The following is a 15,888-nucleotide window of genomic DNA, read 5'->3' as shown; positions in this document are numbered from 1 at the left end:
CCATAAATTTATCTTCAACTCAAATATAATTATATAAGCTCCTTTTATTAGGGTTTTTTTTCCAAATTTTATTATTTATTTGCCTATTTAATCTTATTTAAACATTTTAAATAATGCCATTCAAATGTTTCAAAAAAAAAAATTCCATTTAAAAAAGGAAAAATTAACAACAATAAGTCAAACTTTAGGTGCTCTTCCAATAATAAGTTCTACTTTGATTAATTCAAAAATAAGTTTAACTTTGATACATATATTTTTCATAAATGGGTATTTTTACCTGTGACCGGTCAAACAGCTCATCAATTGACTTATAACATAATTAACTCTCAATTTAATAAAAATTAACCGTACAAAAATTAATAAATATTTTTTTTAGAAATTGAGGTGTCGAATTAAGTGGTCCTAGGTTTGCCGTGGGAGCCGGCTAGGGTGGAGGTTTTATGGGTCCGATCAACTAAGGTGAGTCTGAGTGGGGGTTTTGCCGACGAAGGCAGGGGTTGGGAGTGGGTAGGGCTTCGTGAAGATGGGTTCATTGGGTGGGGATTTCGCGGGTCAAGATAGTATATTTGGGTTCAGGAATGGGTTAGGTGGAGTCGACAACTGGGTTTGGAGGGCTGAGAGGGTTTCGCAGGCAAGGGTGGGGGCTGGATGGTGTTTTGCCAGCAGGGATAGAGGTTGGAGCTTGGTGGTGGCTGGTTGGGGTGGGGGGTGGTCCGACATTTAGGAGGTAGGCAGAGTTTCTTTTTTTTTTGTTTTTTAAATTAATTAAATGTGTTTGTTAGCTTTTAATTAGAATTTAATTTTATTACACTTAAAAAAAATTAATTAAAACAAATCTCACTAATAACGTTTTGACACATGGAACATTAACCTGTTATTAACCCATCATGACTAAATATTGGAAGAGTGGCCATAAAGTTTGGCTTATTTTTGAATTGATTAAAATTGAACTTAATATTGGAAGACCATCCAAAGTTCAGCTTATTATTGTTAATTTTTCCTTAAAAATAAAAAAAAGTTTAAAAATTTTCAAATAAAATAATTTTAGGAAGAAAAAAAAGTTTAGATAATTTCAAATAAAATAACTTGGATATCTTTTTTAAGCTTGTTTTATGTTATCTAAACTTATTTTTCCTAAAATGAGTAGAAGCATTATTGTGAACAGAATAGGGACTTAACTTATTTTAACTTATCTAAACTAAACCTATTTATTTTATCCAAATTTATATGAACTTATTTGAACGTGTCATCTCGAAATATGAACTTATCTTAAATTCCCTAAAATGAACGTTATGTGAATAGATCAGAATAAGGTATTAGGATTTGAACTTATCTTCTAAAAATCTAAACTACACCTATCTTACTAGAATTGATATGAACTTATTATGTATATCTTGATGGGTTTCGTGATGTCCAACACCACGCGGAAGGAAACTCGCCCAAAATCCGCACACCAATTAAAATAACTAAGCATGTATTAAAACCTTAATCACATGATTAACAAGAAGAGAGAGAAAAAATCATTACCCTTGTAGCGTGGTTCGCTCTCACTTAGAGCTCGAACTTGAAAGCGTAGAATCCCGCAAATGCGCGAACCTCCAACGGCTAACACCCTTGCCACCGAACCGAGCCGGTCCCTACCCCGAAGCTTAGTCGGGGCTAGACCAAAAATTACTTAGAGTATTAGAACAAAGGTTTTCTTTCTTTGAAAATCCCTTCAAGTTCACCAACTCAAGTGCTCTTTCCTAATGCCAAATTATTGGTATTTATAGGGAAAGGAGCCCTTGAATCTCATCTCCCATCAATGTGGGAGAGTTGGTAAAAAGGCATAATATAATTTTTTCCAAAATCAAATTAAAAGCCAAATGAATCACCAAACAACAAGTAGCATGAGGAGAGCAAGGGGTTAGGTGAGGACCACAATGGGGAGACTATCCTCCCCTTACTCCCCAAGAAATCCCACAAATCGGGCTCCCCACATGCAACGCACCACTCATGGCGCACCAGCTTTGCGTGGCCTGCCTTGGGCGCCAAGGCTGCCTCGTTGGCGGCCTGGCCCCTTGGTTGGGCCTGCCAGCTGGTCGCGTGTGGTGAGGCTTCCTCGCACAAGCCCTCAGCAGCGTGCCACGCATATGCGGGCTGCTCTCTGTGGGCGATGCTAATGTGCTGCGTGTGCCTAGGCATGCTAGCCTGGGTAGCCAGCTCTAGCAGTTGCTGTTATCTCGCGCAAGGCCCAGCTAACAGTTGCATGTTGCTGGCCTTGCTTGCGATGGTGCGTGGCTGGTGCTAGCATGCGTGCCAGCGATGCTACCCTTGTAGAGTCGGGGCTCGTCATAGCTTGTTTGTATGTCGCTAGCTCATCTCCATCCACAACTAGGATGTCTTGATCCTCGGTTAAAACAACACCGAAGTATCTGTTTGGTTCAGATTTTGGCCTTTGTGACCTACAAAGAGTAATAGGTTGAGCATTTGCTTTGTCATTTTGACCTTGACCATTTTCAAAAGTTGCTTCCAGAGCCCTTTGATTGTCAGTTTTGTTAGTTGACTTTGTTGCTCACCTTCTCAAACTTCATCACGTTCGATTTTCTACCCACTTGTCATTTTGGAAAGATGCTCCTTTTCCAAAAAGACACCATCTCAAGCAACAAATATTTCGTTCTCAGATTGGTTGTAGAAGTAATACCCCTTGGTTTCTTTTGGATAGCCCACAAAGAAACACTTATTAGATATTGGTGCAAGCTTGTCAGATATTAGTATTTTGCCATATGCTTCGTAACCCTAAATCTTAAAAAAGACAATCGTGAAGGTTTCTTTATCCATAATTCATATGGAGTCTTTTCGACAGCTTTTGACGGAGCTCGGTTCAGTGTAAGTGCCGCAATTAGAAGTGCGTGTCCTCAAAAATAGATAGGAAGATCGCTAAGACCCATCATTGATCGAACCATGTCTAATAGAGTTTAATTTCTCCTTTCGGACACTCCATTCCATTGTGGAGTACCAGGAGGTGTCAATTCTGAGAGAATTCCATGTTCTTTCAGATGATCGTTGAATTCGTAGCTCAAATATTCGCCATCTCGATTCGATCAAAGTGCTTTACTTTTCTTGCCAAGCTGATTTTCCACTTCACTCAGAAATTCTTTGAATTTCTCAAAAGATTCAGATTTGTGCGACATAAGGTAGACATAGCCATATCTACTAAAGTCCTTCGTGAAAGTGATAAAATAGAGATAACCATTTCTTGCGATTGTGCTCATTAGTCCACATACATCCGCGTGTATAAGACCAAAAAAGTCACTAGCCCTTTCTCCCAACTTGGAGAATGGCTGCTTTATCATCTTGCCTAGTAAGCATCCTTCACAGTTTTTAAACGACTCTAAGTCGAATGAATCAAGAATCCCTTCATGAAGAAGTTTCTTGATGCGTTTGATGTTAATGTGGCCAAGACGAAAATGCCACAACTAGGTTTGATTCGACTCAATGGTCTTAGCTCTTTTGGCGGTATCATTAACATTATAAACCTGTTTGTCTAGAGAAAGCACATAAAGACAATTTTTTAAATGTGTCGTACCATATAAAACATTATCGAGATAAAATGAACAACTATTGTCTTTTACTCAAAATTCAAAAACCTTGGTGTCCAACGCCGAAATTGAAATAATGTTTTTGGTAATGTTTGGAACATGGTAACAATGTTCAAGTTCTAAAACAGGCCCAAAAGGCAAAGAAAAACTAAGTGTCCCAACGGATACTGCCGCAATCCTTGCTCCATTGCCGACCCGGAGTTTCACTTCTCCTTCACTAGCCTTCTACTTTTCCTTAGTCCATGAGCTTTGGAACAAAGGTGTGAGCCACATCCGGTATCTAATACCCATGAAGCTTTGCTCGTAAAGTTAAGGTGTATAACATATATACCTGATCCAGGAGCAACGGTGCCATTCTTCTTATCCTCCTTGAATTTGAGGCAATCCCGTTTCCAATGTCCCTTTTTCTTACAATGGAAACATTCGGAATCGGATTGAGAAGAGACTACCTTCTTATCCTTGTTTCCCTTGGTAACTCTTGGCTTAGGCGGAAAGGTCTTCTAACCCTTCCCCTTAAAGCCTTTCTTCTTGCCCGAGCGCTTAAATAGCTTGCCCTCCTTGACCATAAGCATATCATGCTTCCCCTCATCCTTGAGCGTTTGCTCGGCTTGCTTTAACATTCCATGAAGCTCGGTGAGGGTTTTCTCCATGTTGTGCATATTTTAGTTCATCTTGAACTGATCATAGCCTTTATGCAACGAGTGGAGAATAATGTCAATTGCCATCTTGGTTGAGTACCCAGCGTCGAGCCTTTCCATGTTCTCAAATAATCCAATCATTTTAAGTACATGTAGGCTGACCGACTCTCCTTTCTTCATCTTGCTCTCAAGGATCTGCCTAAGGGTCTCAAACCGCTCAGTTCGAGCCTGCTCTTAGAACATATTCTGAAGTTCAGAAATGATCTCAAAAGTCGTCTCCTTTCTAAAGAAGGTCTTTTGGAGATCCAGAGACATTGTGGCCAACATGATGCATTTGACATCCCGATTGGAAGCGTGCCATCGGTTTAGGGCAGCCTGAGTGACCTACTCATTGGGAGCGTCGGGCATTTCCTCATCAACGACATATTCCTTTTGCTCTTGCATGAGAACTATACACAAGTTCCTTTGCCAATCAAGGAAGTTTGTCCCATTCAACTTCTCTATATCGAGAATAGAACGGAGTGAAAATTGGTTGGTGTTGGTATTAGTTGCAGACATGATTCTATAATTGAAAGAATTTACAATGAAAAACCATTCATAAAACCAATAAGTTTGAAATTTAAAGCATACATGCAAATTTTCAATATTATTAAGAGTTTTATCCACACATTTAAAATTGTCCAATTTAAGCAAGAATAAAACAATTCCAAGACGCCAAAAATCAAAAAGTGATTAAGCATGCTTTGGCTTGTCTTAACACATAATATTATAAGGTAAGCAATCCAATTACTAATAGCTCTAAGCTACTCTTGGTTCGATAAAACGTCGTATCTAATGCTTTCTTGATGTTTTATCTCCATTGCCACGACATCTAAGGACTCCTTACTGATATCATTGAGTCTAACCAAAACTAACGTGTATGCGATGCCTTGCTTTGGCAAGCGCACCAACATACCTTACTTCCCTAGGAAAGTAGTAACGATGTACTTTGGCATAACCCATTACTATTCTCATTAGTTCTGTAAGTGTCATTTTGGAATGGCAAATTTAACACAATATTCTTTGGGACTTAGGGTTTCTATGTTGGTTGATTTAAGTGAACTTAATTAATTATCACAACATTCGAAATCCTAAACATGCATCTAACATCGCAATTATATAAGCAAAATATATAAAGCATAGTTAAAGATGCATTTGGCAACTAGCATGACCCCTTAAACTTGAGTTTTCAAATCTTCAAGGGCCTTCATTGCATCCTTTTGGCTCGTCTTCTTAGAAACGTCGTCTTTGAGGCATCACCACCAATTATATAACTACTAGAAAGGCTAGAACTAATCTAAATAATTTAAGTACAAAAATACTTAACGACACGCAGTCCGTATTTAGATTTACAAAAATACAAAAGGGAACGCAGTCCGTATTTACTATCCTAGTCGGGCCCCACTAGTTGCCATTTTAGATTTACAAAACCTGTGATAGAATATTCATTCCATTCATATATTCTCTAACATGAATGGCCTATGCTTTTTACAACGTAAAACAAGCAATAAAGCAAAACACGCGCAGACTAGTAATTAACTTAGGTGGTTAATCCAATTCACGCGCCTAATTAAAACTAGTCAAAGTTCTTAACCGATTATGTGATTAAACACCATAATATTAGCTCAAAAGTTAATGAAGCTCCCATTAAATTTCGCATCCAACTTAAGTAAAAGTAATCTAATTAATTTAATTAAGCTGGTTTACCCAAATTTTGCCAAAACTATTTTGCAAGTGCTAGGAAAAACCGAGGCCTAGCCTCGTTTTAATAATTAAATAAATAATTAAAAATGGCAAAAATCGCATAGCCCAACGATGCTCGAGTGCCTAGAACTAAGCAACGAGGCTTGGTTTGCTAGGCACCGAGCCACGGCTGCCTTGCGTGGCTGCTGCCCCTCGCTCATCCACTTGCTGCGCAAAGCACCTGCATGTGGCTGTCAGCATCGCACCAAGTGCGTTATGCTAGCCACACCAGCATGCTTGTGCACACACAAGTAAGGGGCTCAAAGGCCTGCTCTTGTGCCAGGCGCACGCTTCCTAGCAGCCGCAAGTCGCAGCCCACGCAAGGGCCCTTCGCAGCACCAATGCTCGCACACACCACTGCTCGCACACACACACTCGCACATAGCACGGCATGCTCTAGGCAGCCACATGTGGGTTGTGCAAGTAGCCCGGCTGGCCGAGAGTAAGTGCTCGAGGCAAGGTGCCTCGTTTTGCGTGCTTGTGCCTCGGGATTTATCTAGCTTTTTTTTGTGTGACATAAAATTAATTCTAAATTATTTTTAGAACCAATATTGAGCAAAATGAAAATAAAACAAGTCTAACTTAAATAAATTCAATTTTTAATGCACAAACCAAAATCAATTCAATAACCATTCTTTAAATTATTTTTGGCTCAACTTGATGCTACAAAAATTTAGGGCTATTCTCACAATTAATGTAACCAAACATAAATTAATAATGAAATTTGACAAAACAAAAGGAGTTGGAAACACAATCATCCAATGAAAAAAATTTCCAACACTAACTTGTGTAAACTTGAAAAATTACATCCTTTTGGTGAGAGCGGAACTGGTTAGGTCGTTGGACTAACTGTCCCTCTACCAAACAATATTTTTATACCTAAACCTACACTAGACTAGTCTAATGGTAAGTAAAGGGTCATTCCGCAGAGACGGCTAAACTATCGTCAACACTACCACTAACTAAGCTAGGTCAAAGGAGATATGAGGGGTGGATTAAAACAAAAGATGATAGCTAACTAACTACGAAATTAGAACCTAAGAAATAAAGTCACTAGGAAAGGGGAATCAAGCATAATTAATGTGACGAGCACAAGCATACCAATAGGCATGGACATTCGCAATAAAATGCAAGGGGCAACTCTTAATCATCTAGGTCTCTCCCGAGCACGCTATACAATTAAACACCCAATCCCGGCCAAAGGCTCGTAATCAACTCAAGGGGTTCTCTTCTACCTAAATAGCTCTTTTCCAAGCAACTAAATAGGGTAGCAATTAAATCATGCATTCAATTAGCCAAAGTGAAAGCAAGCATTAACACACCTCAATGAGCACTTCCAAATCATCAAGAAATAACCATACACACCGATACACTAGCACTAATCAAACGCAAACAAACACTATTGATTATCTAATCGGTCAAGTAGATGAAATTGGAGAATTTCCTAACAACCTAGGTCACTCTCGCACACACTAGGCCATTAGACTCTCAACCCCGCCTATGAAGTCGTGGTCAACCAAGCAACGAAATTCTTCTATTAAACTAGCTCACTCTCGTACAACTAGCATAATAGCGATTAAATCATGATATCGATTGGCTAAAAAGACACCAAGCATCAAGCCCTTCATTCTTAGTTCAATACACCAAAAATCCCCATCAAACCATCAATAAAGTGTTCATTTTGCACATTAATCAACAATCATTCCTAACCCTAGCTAGGAAACTAAACTAACATGACTAGATAAAAAAAACAAACAAATAAACTAAATCCATCTAAACTAACAAGAATAAAGAAGAACAATCAAGAATCCAACTAAACCAAACTAACAAGAACAATTAAACTAAGTAAACAAGAAATTAGGGAAAACATTAAACTAAGAACAAAATCAATAACAAGAGCAACTTAATCAAAGCAATAATTAAAGAAAACAATAAATGAGATAGAGTTTAGAATGCTCATTGAAGTATTGAAAAGGAATCCAAAACAATGTCACATTTTGCATCTTCAACCTCTTCAATCCACCATTGAAGCTCTTCACTTTCTCTCTCTAAACTACTCTTAAACTAAATTACAAAACAAAGTTTAAAACTAAATCTAAGCCCTAATATAAGTGGTGAAATGATGGAGAAAGAAAAGGGGTTTCATCCCCTCAAGGAGGAGAGAAGACCCCAAAAACTCCCCCCTTAGGAAGTCTAAGAAGTACTCTATTTATATTACAAGAAGAGAAAGAAAGAAATCCAAAAATTAAGCTCGTAAAAGACCCAGCACCCCGCGCCCGTGGTACCCAGAGCCGCGCCCGCGGCAAGGCATCTCCAGAAAATTGCAAAGTTGGGGAAAGCATAGGGCCGCGCCCGCGGCACCATGGGCCGCGCCCGCGGAGCCTGGCTGCGTCTTGCAGATTCAAACGGCCATAACTTCTGTTCTACGAAGCCTCTTGTGATGTGCGACCTACCTTTGGAAAGCTCTTCAAATCTAGTTTCCAACGAAATTTGAATCGACTCAATCCAATGTGTAGATCAAACGTTATGGCTGAAAGAGTGAACAAGACTTGGTTTAAGGCCTTCTACGAGCTTCAAGCTTTCTTGTCTCAAGCTTCTTAGTTTCTTTCTTAGCTTCAAGCTTCTTCTATTGAACTTTCTTGCCTTTTCTCGGGTCATAAGCATCGAAGAAAGCGTCAAGCACCTACACAAATAGACCAAGAGAGAAAAGAGTGAAAGAACACATAAAAAAAACATGCAAATTAAGCTAGAAACCGAGAAAAAAAGCATATTATTCACAACTAAGGCCTAAAACCATAAACTAGGAAAAATATAACTAAAACAAGACTAAAAGGAATAGAAATAACAAAGAAACACCGAAATAAACCTAAAACTAAGGGAGAAAAACGCCCTAATATGTGTCATAAATGACACTTATCAAATTCCCCCAAGCTTAACTCTTGCTCGTCCTCGAGGAAGACAAAACCAAAAGAGATAAGGATAAGGGATTATTCAAGCAAGACTAGCACGCTGAAGGAGACGAGAATGTACACTAACTCACTTTCGTAGGAATCACGATCAATTTTAGCAAGTAAAGACAAGCCCTTTAAACCCCTAGATCGCTCTAGAGGACGAGTGTGCTCTCGTGAGGGTTTCCTAAGAGTTTAACCCACAACTCTCGAAAAAAAAAACCAAGAAAAACAAGGCAAAGCATAAAAAGGAAAGAAAAAGATGCATAAAAAGAAAAACAAAACCACAAGTTCATATTTGGACAAGAGATAGGAACAAGCACCAATGAATGTAAAATTTTCTAAATATACGAATGTATGCACGTTCCAAGATGTCAATGGTTGATTGAAACATAAAATATGCTAAGAATAGAGAACTAATGAGGACTCAATTCACCCTCGTTCCAACCAATCGGACCACGTTCTCTCTACTAGCTTCAAATCAACCCTTAAGCTAGCTTCTCATGATTCCTTGAAGGAACCGGAAAAAGATAAGGAAATGAGAATTTTGAGAAGGTCATCCCGACATCTTAACTATGAATACTCTCTCCATAGGTTTGAAGACTATCTCCCTCCACCGGTGTTGACTCAACCCTCAAGGGTCTAAGGGTCTTTTATTGGTTCTAACGTAAGGCTAGGGGTGAAGGCGATGAAAAAAAAAAATTGAAAAATTTGGTGTTATTTCCTAAGTGAAGCAAAAGAGTGGCCCTCTCTCAAAAACAAACTTAAGAAGTCACCAAACATCAAACAAAAATACCAACAATGCTAACTCTCCCAAGCTTATTCAACACCAACACACAAAATATATACAAAACCAAAGGAAACGCTCCCCCCAAGCTTGAACGAAGCATTGTCCTCAATGCTTAAAATAGGGAAGAAAACGAAACCAACTAAAATTCTTTTTTTTTTAGCTCTTATTAGGTGTCCTTGCCTTTTTTAACTATGGACGACTTTTTCTTGAATGCATTTGCTTTTATTACACACAATATATACAATTTACTTTCTTGCTTGGTCCAAATAACATATTACTTTCACATATTCATTCAAACCAACACAATACAAAACAAACTCCCAAACCAAAATGATTCACCAAACTAAGGGTTAGGGAAACAAAAGGTCATAAGGCTTGTAATGTGGCTCATAATTAAGACAGGGAATAGGCTCAAAAGGGTTAGCAAGAGGGGCAAATGCAAAATAGAAAACCAAATTTGTAACAAAGCAAAAAAAGATAAGGAAAATGAACAATGCCCTTGTCCTCCCCTAGAGTGGCTCGGTCACGGTCTCGGGAAGCTAGAAGTCAAACCAAAGATTAAGACATGCATAGGTAAGGATCCAAACTTGCCACTTAACAAGGTGATGAAGGCTAGAATAAATGAAGCTCACAAGGGATAAATAGAAATTACCAACTAAAGGGCTTCACATCCACTATAGAGAGCAACTCCATCTTACCACTTTCCCATGAACTAAGGTTTCATGGACCCCATGAGTTCATAAACCGGCTACCTTAGCATATAATATCCTAGAATCAACCAATGACATTCTCAAACCGTGCACACATTCACCACTTAGGAAGAAAAACATTCAAGGATACAAATTAAAAACATTAAGTCCAAAACAAGAACGGGTCAAAACACATATGCAAACTTGCCTTGTTTCCCAAAGAAAAGACTTTATATAAAAAAATATTCACAAAATGAGAACAACATGAGAATGTATATACAATTGCACAAGAAGAGAGCATGATCAACAAAACCATGTATACCAAAATTCAATTCAATAAGGCGCTCATGGCCATCCAAATATATATAGAATAACCAATGCCAATAATAAACTTTGGTATGTGTGGAGAACAAATCAAGCAATCTATAGACCAAGAATGGGGAGAAAGAAGAAACAAAACCACAAACATGTACCTTTAAACCATATGCAAATAAAAAGGTAAAGCAATAAATGAGAGTAATAGGAAAGAGTGAACCAAGTGATAGGTGGGTGTAGAAACTCGCAAAAGAACTCATTTTGCTCATCTCCCTCAAATTGCTCTTCTTTGATGCTTCAACTTCTATTTGCAAGCATTCCTTCGTTTGTTTCTTCTTATGGTTCTCGATCCAAGGTCCATGCGCAAGAGTATAGACATCAAGTACCTATATAAAAGGAGAAATAAGAGAAATGTACACAGAATCAAACAAAAAGAAAATAAAATATGCACAAAGACCTAGACTAGTAAGGTAATGCAACGATAATGGAAGTCGTCCCCGGCAACGGCGCCATTTTGGTGAGAGCGGAACTGGTTAGGTCGTTGGACTAACTGTCCCTCTACCAAACAATATTTTTATACCTAAACCTACACTAGACTAGTCTAATGGTAAGTAAAGGGTCATTCCGCAGAGACGGCTAAACTATCGTCAACACTACCACTAACTAAGCTAGGTCAAAGGAGATATGAGGGGTGGATTAAAACAAAAGATGATAGCTAACTAACTACGAAATTAGAACCTAAGAAATAAAGTCACTAGGAAAGGGGAATCAAGCATAATTAATGTGACGAGCACAAGCATACCAATAGGCATGGACATTCGCAATAAAATGCAAGGGGCAACTCTTAATCATCTAGGTCTCTCCCGAGCACGCTATACAATTAAACACCCAATCCCGGCCAAAGGCTCGTAATCAACTCAAGGGGTTCTCTTCTACCTAAATAGCTCTTTTCCAAGCAACTAAATAGGGTAGCAATTAAATCATGCATTCAATTAGCCAAAGTAAAAGCAAGCATTAACACACCTCAATGAGCACTTCCAAATCATCAAGAAATAACCATACACACCGATACACTAGCACTAATCAAACGCAAACAAACACTATTGATTATCTAATCGGTCAAGTAGATGAAATTGGAGAATTTCCTAACAACCTAGGTCACTCTCGCACACACTAGGCCATTAGACTCTCAACCCCGCCTATGAAGTCGTGGTCAACCAAGCAACGAAATTCTTCTATTAAACTAGCTCACTCTCGCACAACTAGCATAATAGCGATTAAATCATGATATCGATTGGCTAAAAAGACACCAAGCATCAAGCCCTTTATTCTTAGTTCAATACACCAAAAATCCCCATCAAACCATCAATAAAGTGTTCATTTTGCACATTAATCAACAATCATTCCTAACCCTAGCTAGGAAACTAAACTAACATGACTAGATAAAAAAAACAAACAAATAAACTAAATCCATCTAAACTAACAAGAATAAAGAAGAACAATCAAGAATCCAACTAAACCAAACTAACAAGAACAATTAAACTAAGTAAACAAGAAATTAGGGAAAACATTAAACTAAGAACAAAATCAATAACAAGAGCAACTTAATAAAAGCAATAATTAAAGAAAACAATAAATTAGATAGAGTTTAGAATGCTCATTGAAGTATTGGAAAGGAATCCAAAACAATGTCACATTTTGCATCTTCAACCTCTTCAATCCACCATTGAAGCTCTTCACTTTCTCTCTCTAAACTACTCTTAAACTAAATTACAAAACAAAGTTTAAAACTAAATCTAAGCCCTAATCTAAGTGGTGAAATGATGGAGAAAGCAAAGGGGTTTCATCCCCTCAAGGAGGAGAGAAGACCCCAAAAACTCCCCCCTTAGGAAGTCTAAGAAGTACTCTATTTATATTACAAGAAGAGAAAGAAAGAATTCCAAAAATTAAGCTCGTAAAAGACCTAGAACCCCGCGCCCGCGGTACCCAGAGCCGCGCCCGCGGCAAGGCATCTCCAGAAAATTGCAAAGTTGGGGAAAGCATAGGGCCGCGCTCGCGGCAGAAATAGCCTGGCAGCATCTTGCAGATTCAAACGGCCATAACTTCTGTTCTAGGAAGTCTTATGGGATGTGCGACCTACCGTTGGAAAGCTCTTCAAGTCTAGTTTCTAACACAATTTTAATCGACTCAATCCGATGTGTAGATCAAACATTATGGCTGAAAGAGTGAACAAGACTCGTTTTAAGGCCTTCTACGAGCTTCAAGCTTTCTTGTCTCAAGCTTCTTAGCTTCTTTCTTAGCTTCAAGCTTCTTCTATTGAACTTTCTTTCCTTTTCTCGGGTCATAAGCATCGAAGAAAGCGTCAAGCACCTACACAAATAGACCAAGAGAGAAAAGAGTGAAAGAACACATAAAAAAAACATGCAAATCAAGCTAGAAACCGAGCAAAAAAGCATATTATTCACAACTAAGGCCTAAAACCATAAACTAGGAAAAATATAACTAAAACAAGACTAAAAGGAATAGAAATAACAAAAAAAACACCGAAATAAACCTAAAACTAAGGGAGAAAAACGCCCTAATAGGTGTCATAAATGACACTTATCACCTTTCAATATGAAGAGTAATCAAATTTCAATCACAAGTTTGAACTTTTAAGACTTTAATCAACTCAAAAATGATTAAAATCAAAAATTAGTTCAACATGGAATTTTGAAAGTTAAGTTCCAACCAAATACACAATTAAAGATTGGATCTTTAACATCTTAGGGGCTTCAAAAATACATTTTCACCATTAACATTCACATTTCAAGCAATTAATTTGCAAAAATGTGAAATTGCAAGTTTATGTGAAAATTGGGCTCACCAAATTAAGCACCAAATATGACTTCATAAATATGCTTAAAAAGGGTTATTATTGCAGTAGATTAGTGGTGTAACCATACACATAATCTAACATTAATGTTCCATAATTAATCAAGGTTTAAAGATTTAAAAATTTTCGTCAAAAACAAAAAAACCCCTCGAAAAACATGTTTTTGGGTGGATTTTGGCTTCTGGTGCGTCCACATAGTGATAGTGGTTCAAAAATGATTTAGAACGTCGTACCACCAAAAATTCACTTCAAAATCAGGGTTCTTTAGCCAAAATTAGCATAAATACGAGATTAAACTAATTAAAAACGAGCTTCTAATCCAATTAGAAAGCAAAACCAGAAATTTAAATCCACTTAAATCACCTTAATTAATTATTAGTTACAATAATTAAATGCACGTGGCTCTGATACCGGTATTGGGTTTAGCGATGTTCAACACCACGCGGAAGGAAACCTGCCCAAAATTCGCACACAAATTAAAGTAACTAAGCATGTATTAAAAAACCTTAATCACATGATTAACAAGAAGAGATAGAAAGAATCATTACCCTTGTAGCATGTTTCTCTCTCACTTAGAGCTCGAACTTGAAAGCGTAGAATCCTGCAAATGCGCGAACCTCCAACGCCTAACACCCTTTCCACCGAACCGAGCCGGTCTCTACCCCGAAGCTTAGTCGAGCTAGACAAAAAATTACTTAGAGTATTAGAACAAAGGTTTTCTATCTTTGGAGATCCCTTCAAGTTCACCAACTCAAGTGCTCTTTCCTAATGCCAAATGATTGGTATTTATAGGGAAAGGAGCCCGTGAAATCTCATCTCCCATTAATGTGGGAGAGTTGGTAAAAAGGCATAATACAATTATTTTTATTTCCAAAATAAAATTAAAAGCCGAATGAATCACTAAACGACAAGTGGCATGAGGAGAGCAAGGGGTTAGGTGAGGACCACAAGGGGGACCATCCTCCCCTTGCTCCACAAGCAATCCCACAAATCGGGATCCCCACAAGCAACGCACCACTCACGGTGCACCAGCTTGGAGTGGCCTGCCTTGGGCGCCAAGGCTGCCTCTTTGGCGGCCAGGCCCCTTGGCTGGGCCTGCCAGCTGGTCGCGTGTGCTGGCAGCCTCGCACAAGCCCTCAGCAGCGTGCCACGCATATGCGTGCTGCTCACTGCTGGGCGATACTGTTGTGTTGCGTGTGCCTAGGCATGCTAGCCTAGGTAGGCAGCGCTAGCAGCTGCTGCTATCTCGCAAAAGGCCCAGCTAGCAGTTGCGTGATGTTGGCCTTGCTTGCGATGGTGCGTGGCTAGTCCTAGCATGCTAGCTAGCTCGGCATTCCGCAGCCTTGCCAGCCATATTGTATTGGGTTTCGTAGCGTCGAACACTACGCGGAAGAGAAACCCCCCCAAGACCCGCCCCTATAATTAAAGCAATAAAACATGCATAAACATAATTAAACAATAATTAAGAGAAGGGATACTGAAGTAATACCCTTGAAGCGTGCTTCGCTCGTAAACCGAGCTCTTACTTCGAAGCTTAAAGCCTCACAAGCGTGACGGCCTCTAACGGCTCGTACCCACGACCCGACCCGAACGATCTTCGTCTCGAGGGTTAGTCGAGACTTGACCAAGTATAAAACTAGAGTTTTACGAATTTAAAGGTTTTCTCAATAATAAGAGATGCCTTTTTAAGTTCCACTCAAGTTGTTTCCCAAATGCCCAATCATGGGGTATTTGTAGGGAAATGCAACTTGCTCTTCCCATTCATGATCAATGTGAGATTGTTGCATTTTCTACTAATTTATTTAAATCAAAATAAATTATAAAACAATGCAATCAACAATCAACAAGTGGCATGAAGAGAGGAGAAGTTAGGTGAGGACCATAACCATGGGAGGGACCATTGCCTTACTCCTCAAGGCATGGCTCTAAGCCTTGGCCCCCACTGTCCTCAAACCGGCATCAAGCAAAGGGGTGAGCTGGCTGCCAGCCCAGCACAGCTAGCACGCATCAGCCAGCACGCCTAGCACATGCGTGCTTCTAGCGAGTTACGCATGATGCTGGCTGCTAGGCGCTGGGTGAGGCCTCGCTGCTTGCTACTTGCTGCTTGGTGCTGCCATGCAAAGGCACGCACACGCAAGCACCTAGCTCGTTGCTGCTGCTTGGTGCTGCCATGCGAAGGCACGCACGCAAGCACCTAGCAACGCGAGGCATGTTGTGTGCCTAGTGCTAGCGATGCACGCACACATGCCAGCGCGTAGTGCTAGCGATGG

The sequence above is a fragment of the Chenopodium quinoa genome, unplaced genomic scaffold (assembly GCF_001683475.1).
Source record: "Chenopodium quinoa cultivar QQ74 unplaced genomic scaffold, ASM168347v1, whole genome shotgun sequence".
NCBI lineage: Eukaryota > Viridiplantae > Streptophyta > Magnoliopsida > Caryophyllales > Amaranthaceae > Chenopodium > Chenopodium quinoa.
The sequence above is the reverse complement of the archived record's forward strand: the minus strand, read 5'-3'. Positions refer to the sequence as shown.